This window comes from Aythya marila, assembly GCF_965140915.1.
Source record: "Aythya marila genome assembly, chromosome: 3".
NCBI lineage: Eukaryota > Metazoa > Chordata > Aves > Anseriformes > Anatidae > Aythya > Aythya marila.
The window spans coordinates 48,137,625-48,149,969 of record NC_139044.1 but is presented as its reverse complement, the minus strand read 5'-3'; the positions used below and the strand labels follow the sequence as shown (position 1 = coordinate 48,149,969).

Here is a 12,345-nt window from a genome sequence, read left to right as displayed (position 1 = left end):
GAAAGAAAACAAGTAAACGCTTTTGCCTGCTTGGAACTGTTTGATGTTACATTTTCCTCCCCCAGAAGGAGTCAACTAACAGCTTCCTTGATCTTTCATGTTACAGTTCATATTATTTCTTTATGGAAAGCTTACTTAATATTCTTCTGTAGACACAGTATTAGAAGTATTCTATTTCATGTCTTGCACATTCTGATTTTTTCCCATGTATTATTTATTGTTCTATCTATTCCTAGATATTTATTTATTTATTTATTTATTCTTACTGAACTGTCAGCCAACTTCTTCTGGTTACACCCATTTCTTATAAGTTATCCAAATTTACATATTGCTACTCTCTTGAAGTCACCGGTTTCTTCCTACTTCATTTGCAGAAGTATCAGAAGTATGTTTTGATTGATTTTTTTTTTTTCTTGCTTGCTTTTTTTCTAGGGGACCTATTCTAAAAAACTCCATCTTTAAAATTTAAAATTCCTTTATTTCAGGAGTTGGCAACTAGCTATTAATATGAAATAATTTGAATACTGTAATACTATTTTTAATGAAATATAATGAAGGGGAACACTTTTGTGTTACACAGATAACATTTTGTGATCATGAAACATTTGCAAATGTTATTAGGGCAATTTATTTCTGCCATGTGTCATCTCTTCAGCAGGAACACTCTGCATGGGTTAAATGTTTTTAATGCAGTTTTGGATAGTTATATGTCACACTCAGAAAATAAAGACTAAACTGTTAGTTCTCTGTTCACTGAAATAATGTAAGAGATCTTTTGCTAAAAATTAATGTCATTTCCCACTGGGACAAACACTATTTGCATGGTTTATAATAAAAACTATTCAAAACCACTAATGTACTTCCTTGAACAGTGAAAGCTTGTGATGCATATTGCAGAAACACCACTGGTGAGAACCACAGCAGCATATAAAAGCTATTATTGTATTGTATATTTACTGCTAAGTTTATTTCCTCTCTGATTTATTTAACTCACCAGTTACCAGTTGCTTTCACTTCTCTGATTGTTCCTAAAGCTTAAGAATGTGTTGAATTGCTAGCTCAGAGCAATGAGACTTTTTGGCAGCCACATTTTTATTCCATCTGTAAATGTAGCATACTTTCCTGAATAACTATGGTAGTACTTGCCTTGAAAAAGCCTCTTGTCAGTGTAAGGATTTTACTATATCTGTTGAGACTTGAAAACACAAGTTTTCAAGACTACCTACTTGGTAGGTTGCAATCAATATGTATTCACATACAAATGCTGCAATGACCAGAAATGCATGCAAAATAGCATGGTCATGGCCAGGCTGCTCATTGTTAATCCAGCCCTTGTATATTTAAAGCCTTCATCCACTTAACAACCCACTCCCTCTGCACCCACTTGTACTCCCCCCAGTGCTCCTCTGAGCCACATCATCACTGTGGCACACTTCCTAGCCACAGTTCACGATATAACCATCCCATATCTGTCTTCATTTCTAAACAGATTTGGCATGAAGTTCCCCTTTTTGCAGAACACATTCAGCCAAGATGCATGTATTCTACCTACACTTTTACTCCTTTATCTCAGGCCCACCCATCAAAGGATTTAATTAATGTGACTAAGTTATAAGTTTTTCTATAGAATATGGAATGTCAGACTGTGCTAGGAATCTGTGGATCCCCATTTTACTGGTTGCCAGTTTCCATCTCTGCCTGGTCACTAGCACCATGCAAGCAACCAGAGGTGCTGTACTACCTCAAGCTAAGTCATGAGTCTCAGCAGAAGAAGGTTAAGTTCCTTTTCTCTCACTGTGGGCTGTCCCACAACATGAAGGAAGAATTTCTCACTTCTCAGATCAAGGGAAAGTGTGGAGAACTTGGTGCTCCTCTGAGAGTTTTCAATGCTCAGTAACATCCTGTCAGGTCTTCTCAGACCTAACCCCAAGGCTGCTTCCTAGCTGTCTTATTTTCCTATTTATTCTATTTATTCCTTCTCTATCTCCAATGGGGATCTTGTGGATTTCAGTTTTGATCTTGTTTTGACTTGCTTCTTTTTTTTTTTTTTTTTTTTTTTGTTCTTATTTAAGGTTTTGTTTTTCTTGTTCACATCAAATGTCACTGATAGATTATGCCAACAACAGGCATATTCATCTAATTGTGATTTTTTAAAGAATGACTCTGCTTAATAAGCTTTTTACGTAAACATCTTTATCATAAAGACTAAGAAATTTCAAAAAGCACATTTAAGAGAACAAGAAGTTCCCAAAACAAAATAGGGCAATACAATTTACATTCATTGCAATTGGAAGGGAAAAGTATGAAGAAAACAAAGTCTTGTCAAGATTTCTTTACATATGATAACACCATAGACTGTTTTTATTTGCAGAGAACATGTAAAGAATTGTTATTAAATTATTGATCTAAAAATCAATATTTCTTAATATAATAATTTTAGTCATGCATAGGGAATTAATGACTGTTATTGCTTGATATTATATACATGGTACACTGGTATAAAAGAAAATATCAGAGATTAAATACAAAACATACTACTACTATTTTATATTTCTGAATTGCAACAACCACAAGCTTAGCTAGCCTACTTTATTGGTGACTTGGTCTGGAGAAGTGAGCCACCAGTACCTTCAAACCTTACTCTTCATCTCTTCATTTATGTCTTTCAAGTGCCAATGGAATAGATTTTCTATCATGTTAGTGATTGTCACTCAATTTAACATAAGAGCTTTTGAAAAAAATAACTGAGTGATAAAAATGATTTAATTTTTGAGAAATGTAGGGACAAAGCAGAGTTATTTCAAACTTCGTTATCCACCCATGATTTTTTGTCCTTAATCAAGGCCTCCATTGACAGATATTATCATTATCAGAATTTTCCCTTTTCTTCTGTCTTATGATACTTTTATAAGCACATACTGCATTCCTGTTTTTATTACTTCCCACTGAATTACAGTTGGTCATTGTTCCCCAAGTCTATGTGCTTTCTTTTCATTAAGAATATTAGTATTTTACAGTATAAGAATGTCTTTTATTTTATTTGGTCATTATATTTTCATTTTATTTTATTTTCTTAGTTTGTCTTTGACTTTGCAACGTTTTCTTTACTCCCTCTATTACAGCTCAGTGACCTTAATACCATTGTTAAGGTTGAGATTACACTTCTATTCTAAACTCACTTTCACAAGCTTACGACTTTCCCTAGATATTCTTTTTCAGGCTGATTTTTTTTATATGCGTATGCTTTGTTAGAAGTGGATTTTTGTTTGAAGCTTCATAAGCATCATCTATTTGTTTTGAGTTATCCAACATGAAAAGACAGCAGTTCTGCAGCAATCAAGACAGTTTTCAGATGCTATTTTTTTGGACTCTGATAATTGAAAATCAGCTTTGTTTCAGCACTTCAAAATCAGCTTTGATTGTGGAATGGTTGCTTTTCTAGCTCTTTGAAAAGGTTTGGAAATAATAAAGTTTTGCATGTGACTTCATTATTGAATAACTCTGAAATAGTAGTGATAAGGGAAGTTGAACAGAGAATAACCTCTCTACTTAATAATTGTAAAGGATGTTTATTTTCTGTATTACATTTAATTAGATTTTATAAATAAATCCAATTATTTATCTTTAAATCTTTTTAATGCTATTTCCCCCTTACTCTTTAAGGAATGTATGCGTTACGGAGTGCCCAGTCAGCCTGGGTTCAATACAGTATCTGGAAATAGTGCAATAGGTGTACTGAAAATAAATATTTCCCTTGTAGTGGTGAAAAGACAAATATTACCTTTGCTTTATTCCACAGGGATACTGTTGTAATTACAAAAAGTTGTCTGAAGGAGCTTTCGCTTAAAGGTCCAGTATGAAATCCTGCATAGCTGTAATCCCAAGAAGAGCAATGCAAAGCTGTGGACAACTTCTTGTCTGCCTTCAAAGAGAAGATCTTGTGATGTGCAGTGTTAATGCCTAATATCCCTAGAGTTTCTATGGCCTCTCTCTATGATATGCTTGTACCATGTATTTTGTGGACTTTTTTTTTTCTTTTTTTTTCATCACAAAGGGTCTCATAGTCTCAGTAAGAAATCATTTTATGCCCTCTACCTGAAAAATGCTGTTCTATTAAAAGAATGAGCCAAGAGCCTGGCTGACCAACAGAGAACTTACATATTTCAGAAATTAAAGGCAAGGCTGAGAAAGAAATTCCTTGGACATTTCTTTGATCAACTAATGGAGAAAAAAAATAATAATGAAATGTTTATTAAAAAAAAGTGTCATTACTTGTGAATCCAAAATTGACACGTTTTTCTGTGTTCCTATGTTTGTACTTACATAGAACAGACTTAAATCCCAAATCTCAATTTTGCATTTTCACTCTGACATTCAGTGAAATGAAGACAAGTTCCACAAAAGCTGTAAAAAGCAATGCTTTTTTGGGGAAAATAAACTGCTCACTTCACCAGCCTTTGGATTTACCTTTGAGTTGTCCTATTGGGCAGAATTACATCAAACACATAAGGACATTTTTCTTTTTAGCATTAAGAATTCTGATTTTTTTTTTTTTTTTTTAAAAAAAGCTAAGCTAAGTCAGTCAAGAGGTTCATTCCAATCTAAGATCTTATTGTTTGGCTCCTATCTTTTTATTCCATCATTTCTCATTGATTAAGCAGCTCTTGCATTTTACAATAATGCAGTAATACAATGCCTCAGGAAGCCTTCATATGAAAGGCAATAAATAAACTTACTTTGATTCATATTTATTTTCCATTTCATTTATAAGGAATTTTCTGCATTCAGTCTGTGCTTCTGCTTCCTGTTCAAATTCAGAAAGTTTTTAGAAGATTGCTTAAATGAGCCTCTCATACAATGAGGATCCTGCCTTTAGAGGCTGCCACTTGCTAGTAGCAGTCTTTACTGATTGCATCATTGTTCCCACTCCAGTGACTCAGTGATTTTTTTTTTTTTTTCATACCAAATCTTCCATTAATCCCTAGTTCTCCTAATTTACAAATTTATTCATATACACCTTATCTTTTACAAAAGTGTAGTCAGTATGTAAACTGTGTAAGCAGGAAAGCTCAGCTGCCTGTTGTGGTTTGGGCTAGCCTGTCATAACTAGGATTTTTTATCCATTAGTGGAAGGAAATACAGGCTGCTTTAAGATGGTAAATACTTGACAGATACTTTTCTGTCATGTAAAAAGTGTTTCTCTCTGTCATAAAAGGGAGAATATTCTTAGTCTGGGTGTAAGTGGAATATGAAGTCAGAAGACAAAGCTCAGTTTCCCACATGGGCAGAATTTAAAGGATATTTCTATAATAAGAGTTTATTTCTCCTTCTATCCTAATGCTCTTTTCTGTGCATTTCCTGATGGGCAACATGACAAAACACTGTCCCCAGCCTGTCACAAATATTTCTAGTCACTCTTTTGAATAGGGCAGGAATAATGAGAGAAAAAGTAGTTCTATATCCTCTCCAGTCACACACCTCCATTGTATTTAAGGCATGACAGAACTGTGAGTTCATCTCATATAATCTCTTGAGCATGATAAGCCATTAATTATCACTCAGATACTGCTACATGGGGCCCAATTATTTTAATTAAACAAGAGCACTTCAGTTCTCAAGAGACTGAAATCACAGTCCACTAGACAATGCACTTTTTTTGGAGCTGTTTTTCCAAGTCTAGGTGCTGAAATCAATTTACAAAAAAATGTGGATATTTTAACCTGTACACATTTTCACATTTCATCTATTTTAAGATGTATTTTTTTTTTTCTTTCCATGGATGAAGAAATTTGAAGGCCACTTCAGCTCTGGAATCTTAATATTGAGTGAGGGACTAAGTTGAGTGTTTGGCATCTCTAAGCTCCTAGCTGAAGTTCCTAGCATCTTTACAGGTGACTGTTTGATCTAACAGTTTACGAGGACTACAACTTAGCTGATAAATCATAAAAGCAACTTCCAATGTGATTTAAATCTGACTCATATTTTATCTCAGCCCTCAATATAAAATGAAGCTCACATACTTGGAGTTTTAATTAATTCCTATTTCAGGCATATTGGTAAAACAGGAACCATACCTCTTTTGCAAAACATTGGTCTGCAAATCCCAGTCTGAGCTGGTTTAGATCCATTTGGACCAGTTTTTACCCCTCTAGTCCTAGGTCCATGTGTCCAGTTTTGACTTATCATTACCAGCAATAATTTGATTTTATCCTGCTTTTTTTTTTTTCTAATACAATCTCCCTGACTCAGATGCCATGCTATTCTGCTGTATGTGTTCTCATGCTAGAATACAAAGGCCAGCAGTATCCATCCCCTTATGAGGTAACTACCTCATGTCTACCTTCTTGCTTCTTCTTCCTCAGACCCCACATGACAGATTTTAAATGGTAAAGTATTAGGCGAGTCACAGAATAATAAATCAAGCCGGCACACTGAAGACACTACACAGTCAATAAAAAATATGCAATGTCCATGTACAATAGCCATTTTCCAGATGCTTGCATGATGCAGAAATCAGGGAAAAGAAATACCCTACATACATTAAAGTATTCAGAATTTGATCACCTAGTATGGCACATCCTATAATATTCTAGACATCTAGCAGACTAAGTTGATGATGTTTCAATTCTAGGTCAGTTAAATCTGAAGAAAGTCATCTGTTGTTTCCTAACACTGTTTCACCAGCTGGTTCTCCATGATTTGGGAGCTAAAGAAAAAAACGCTTATTCTTCTACCTATTGAATCAAGCACAAGTAATTGATTTGTTCTCTTTATAAAAAGTATTTGTTTTGCTTTTGCTAGTCCTATGAACCAATGTGATCTATGTTACTAATATTGAAAGCATTCCCCAGATTGTTTTATCCACTCAGTGTTGACAGTTGAGCTTCATATCATTCATGAGATCAATGAATTGCAGCACTGCAAGAAATACACCCATTTCCTTTTTTAATTGTACAATGTTCCAAGGCAAAGGTTTTATTAAAACATCTTAAAAAGTTGCATGTCTTTACACTTTATTTTAAACCACATAAAACATTACCAGAAAAAAAAATAAAAAAAAAATTGTTGGTCTGAAAAAGCCTGTCATATTTCTGCAATGAAACAACTTGCTTAGCTACTGAAGCATAATGTGTCAACAAGATGGAATTCCACTTTCTAAACGCTAGAGCACCCACTCAATAGAAGAAAGCAATACATGATTACTGGTTAGAGCTCATGGTGCAATGCTAGCAACTCAGCATTTAGCAATAATAGAAAATGTCTGTCTCATTTTCATTCCCCTTGAAAAAGCACCCTATATGATCTTATGAAACACTCTGCTGTGAGTTACTTTGTTAATCTCAGCAATATCTTCAGCTATTACCTTATACATGGTAATACATTTCTAGTGAATTTTCTTAAAAGCAAAAAATTAATGACATATGGAAACAGGACAGATACCTGAAATGTAATAATAAAGAGTAACCCTGCAATTTTACTGCAGGTATTAGATAGCAGCTATCTCCTATTTCCATTTTAGCATTTCACAAATGTCTTGTGGTCTTTTCTTTTATGAATTATTCCTCTGTTTTTCAAAACCTCCGAGCCTCTTATTCCTGCTCCTGCATTCACTGCCATTCCCATCTTAAAACAGACAAGAATTCTGATTGCTTTGCACACAGCCCTTCTTCACCCATGACCTTTTATTCATCTGATTAAATAATAAAATTACATATAATGTAATAAAAATTACAAAACAAAACAAATATCTTCAAAGTTTGTCTTGAATTACCACTACTCATTTTTACTATCTTTAAATCTTGAGGTATCTTAAAAGGTGTCTATTTTCTCTTTACATACATTCAAAACTTTCCTGGTGCTGCTAATGAAGAAGCAAAGGCACATGTCTTGAATCAAACACTTCTATCTGTTTACAGATAGTCTTTTAGGTTAGTGAGACTTTTAAACATTTTGAATATTTTAAGAAGGTGTGTCCTGATCATGACAATATATTGCATTAGAGTTAAACTTTACAACAGACTTACAATTTGCAGATAGGGAAACAACTTTTCACTTATAGATTGAGGAACTTTTACAAACTATGCTTTCATATATATGACATAACTCTGAAAAAACATTTCCAAACTAGTTCACATCCCAGAAAAAGTTTAAGCACTCTCACATATTTCTACAATCAAGAAACAAACAACTAAGATAAAAAGCACTGTCTCAGAGAGATAAAAGGACATCAAAACTAACAAAATCCTCATTTGGATTATCAAAACTAAATGAATGAGAAATTTTTTCTAGGAATTTTTATAATTCTGATTTCTCTCCTCAAAACAAAATATTTTCTCCCACTTAGGGTTTGCCTACATGTTTAGTATTATGCTTAATACAGTTATCACTGAAGGTGAAGAATGCACGCTACCAAATGCAAACAGGAGAAAATGAACTGTAATAAAGAGCTTTGCAAAAAACAGGAATGTGTACTGCACTTCCAATGTAACTATTTTAGAGTGTCTTCTATTTTATTAAGTTTTCTGAAAAGACAATCATTAATTCCACAAATACGCTGCAATTGCTTTTGACATATGCTTCCTCAGCTATGAAAGAAGAATACAAGATGAAATCAATGGGAAAAAAATGCTGGGAAGAGTGAAATTGCCTTAGGGATTTTGTCCTATGCAATACAATGGTCTAGGAATTCTGTATAATAAGGAAGATGTGGTATCTATATCTATCAATTTTTTCAGGGAGCTCTTGCAGTCTACAGCTTTAAAATTCCACTTGTCCACCTGTTGAAATTCAAAGTTCCACCTGACGGAATACATCATTTGTGAAATCTTGATATTCTTCAATTGCACTAACCTTACACATCTAGTGTAAGTAATATAGTATTATGATGTAAGAGGTGAAATAACCCTACTTTTTTGCTGTCTTTGCAAGGCTACAAAACTTCACCATTGTACATGTAATCCACTAAGGCTGAGTGCTCATCTGTGGATTGGAGTTTCAGCTCAGGGTAGCCAAATGAAGGGCCACAAAAAATCAGTGATGACAGCTTGTTCCTAAAAACAAAATTCTATCCTAGACCTTAGCATAGTTTAGAGTGGTCTCAGGACTCTCATGAACTATATCACCTGTCCATAATATCAAGAGTCAGGTCTCCTACCAAAGGATTATTAGACCACAGAGGCTCTCTAGAACTACATTTGTCTTCTTGCTTATATAGTCTAAGCTAGGAATGAATGAAGTCAAAGGGGAAAGACTGACAGAGACTCTATCTTCACTGTCTCAGATCCCTCATTACAAGGGAATCTCTTCTTGGATCAGTTGACTGATATTACATGCTGTTTATACAAACATTTCACAGCAAGGGCGAGATACAATCACATGTTATTCAGTTATCATTCCACTAAACGATATTAGCAGTGAAAGTTTCCCAGGACAGATGAGCTGTATGTGTACACTCCAAAGCATACTTTTTAATAAGTGAATATTATAAGCCTCCTTGAAGCTCCACTCTAACCTATTTTTAACTCCAAACTTTTCTTTGTAGGAAATAATATCACAGTATAAAATAAAACAAGGTCAAAATGTTTTATTCATAGAGCTTTTGTATGCCTTGATTATTGCAGCTTTTCCTGTACCCAGGACAGCTGGTACAATATGTACTGTCTTCTTCATTTTGTTGCTATTTTCTTGTATTAAATATGTCAAACTTTTATATCTGAGCAATAAAAGTTAGTAACATAGGTCTGATGCATAGTAATGTGGGTAGAACAACTGTGTACAAAGGTAATATCTTGGTAAACCAATTAATATGGTTATGACTAATGATAAAAACATAGAAAAAAAATGAAAAGGCAAGAGTGAGGTCAGTCAGTGGTACCACAACATGGATTTGACTGAAGACTGTTTACAATCATTAAAAATATTTCTGTATTTTACCTTCCAAGTCAAAATAAATCTTGTTCTATTTCTTTGCCTGAAAGCCTGAATAGTGCTTGACTGTAAAGGGTACATATAGGGATGCTTAAATTTAAAGCTTTTTCCTCACCTTTTTGGTACAGTTCTATCTGGGGATTTTCCAGGCTGTTTCTGTGCCCCCCATATTGATGTTTCCAAACTTCCTGAGAAAAAGCAAAATTCACCATCTATAATTTTCATAAATGCACTTTTAGTAAATTAAGAGTACTCTCTTAATGTGTCTTGGAGACACAATTATTTTTTCCATGGACATTGGTAGCAGTGATTTTGAATAAAGGGGTTCTGATTCCTCATTTCACACAGCACAGAAAAACTGAGGAAGGCAGAAGGTCTGTAGCCTAGTCTAGCTCAGTCACTTGTTGATTTTTTTTGTTCTTTTATAGAGCTGTTAACAGTCCTTGCCTGTTTGGGACTGCTTCATGCAGCTTCCTCTCTGAATAATTAAAAAGTTGTCTTACCTCAGTCCTTGTTGACCAACTTACTCTCCGGTTTCTTCTCCCTCTACTTCTCTAAAATTGTTTCTGAAAGCCCCTGAAAGTTCTGAAAGCATTTACTGTCTCAACTTTCTCTTGAAAAGCTATCTTTTCTCCCCCCTTTGATCCATCTCATCAGTTAATCAAAAACCTCATCTATTTGACAGTTGTTAGATACCCTTATGCTGCAATTCAGACCTGAGTGATGTTTGTTCTGTGCAGTAGACCAATACTTCTTTATGAGGGCTTTCAGGTGAATAACTGGCCATAGATGTTTAATTTATCTTCTTCTGTGAGTCATCACCTCTTTGAATGTTACCTGAAGATAGAAATTCAAATACCCAAAAAGAGACTCTACTTATCTAAGTGTAGTTTAAAAGACGACATAGACATTCATATAAGTTCTCCAAATTCACATCATCTTCCTTATTTATTTGCTTAGATGATTCAACGGGAACTTGTCTCTAACCTAAGCAACATAGGTAAATATTGGAAGGCATCTTTTGCTGCCTTTATTTGGATGGACAACAGGGATGTTCTTCATCTTGGACCTTTCTTTGAGCTTGTAAAGCATTGCATAGACTTGTGAGGGAACCCAGAGCTCTGAAGTGTCTGACCCTGGATTTCTCCTACAACAATTCGGTAAAGACCGGAAAGAAAAAGCAAAGCAAAACAAAACAAACAAACAACAACAACAAAACAAACGAACAAACAAAACCTCATCACTTTCTGAATAGAAAACACTCAAAGTGACTATGGAAGATGGAGTGGAAATAGACAGCTTCCTAATTGTCTTGTCCTTGCAGGCCTATCTTCACATTCAATCAGCTTCTTTCTTACCAGCAACTGACTTGGCTATTGCCCTGTGATGCCATGGTAGTCCCTTTCTCTCCCTTGCTCATGTCCATGTGCCACAGTCCCCACCTCTGGGCTGATACCTTCCGGTATTTCAGTGACTTTCTCACCCTGAGCAGGCTCAGAAGCCCCTGAGGGAAGGAGCAATCTCCGCCACCTTTCTCATAAAGTAAAAGTAGTCACTTGCAATACTAAGAACAATTTCTGTCCTATTAGATACCATAAAGATACATTAGACTTCTTTTTCACCTTTTTATTCCATAGCTGAAAAAAATACCTTATCTGTGTAGCCAAATTCTGACTGGAGAGAACAGACACACATTAGTTTCATGAGGCAGGGACATAAGACATGCAGTGCAAGGACCCTCATCATAGGAATTTTTCTGACATGAATCTTACTCAAAGTTATCATTTGTTAGGGGGCAAAGAAAGATACAAGGACACACCTTTTTCACCCCATTCCCTTACAGATTTTGAGGAATGGCCTTGTTATTATCAACATTTGGCTTACAGACCAGCCTCTTGCTTCCCATTTCGCCCTCAGAGCATTTTATCCTGTAATGTTCAAGGCAGTACATAATCCAAGACAAAGGGTGAGGTTAAACTCCAGGCTGTAGATCTGGTCACCAGCAAGCACAGCACAGATTTCCACAGACAGAAACAGAACATTTTGCTAAGCCAGGCGATACATCAATCCTTTATGCTAAGTGAAATTTATTTAAAGAGCATTTGCAGATTCCAAATGATGATGAATGAAGCTGCAAAATACAGTTTGATTCTCATCACTTCAAAGCAGAAAGCACAGTAAAAAATATTTGTGATTTTATCATTTTTAAACAATCCATAATGGTTAATCTGGAAGCATTTCTTTTTGTTTATTGAGTCTTGTTTCTTATTCCTTTCCCACCTACTGCTTTATTTTATTGCCCTATGTCTTCTCAGTGAGTTCAGGGAGCTCTCTGTTCTACATGTACCACTGCATGGTCAGACAGGAAGTTTTACCAAGGTCAACAGGTGCTAACCTACTCATAGAAGACAAGTTACT

The 12,345-nt window shown here is 35.0% G+C and overlaps 1 protein-coding gene across 1 annotated transcript in view; it reads right to left on the bottom strand.

Annotated features, from left to right (window-relative positions):
* The window catches only part of PRKN (parkin RBR E3 ubiquitin protein ligase), a 775,548-nt gene that overhangs the window by 118,158 nt on the left and 645,045 nt on the right, over positions 1-12,345 (bottom strand). The gene's annotated exons all lie outside the window — the stretch shown is intronic.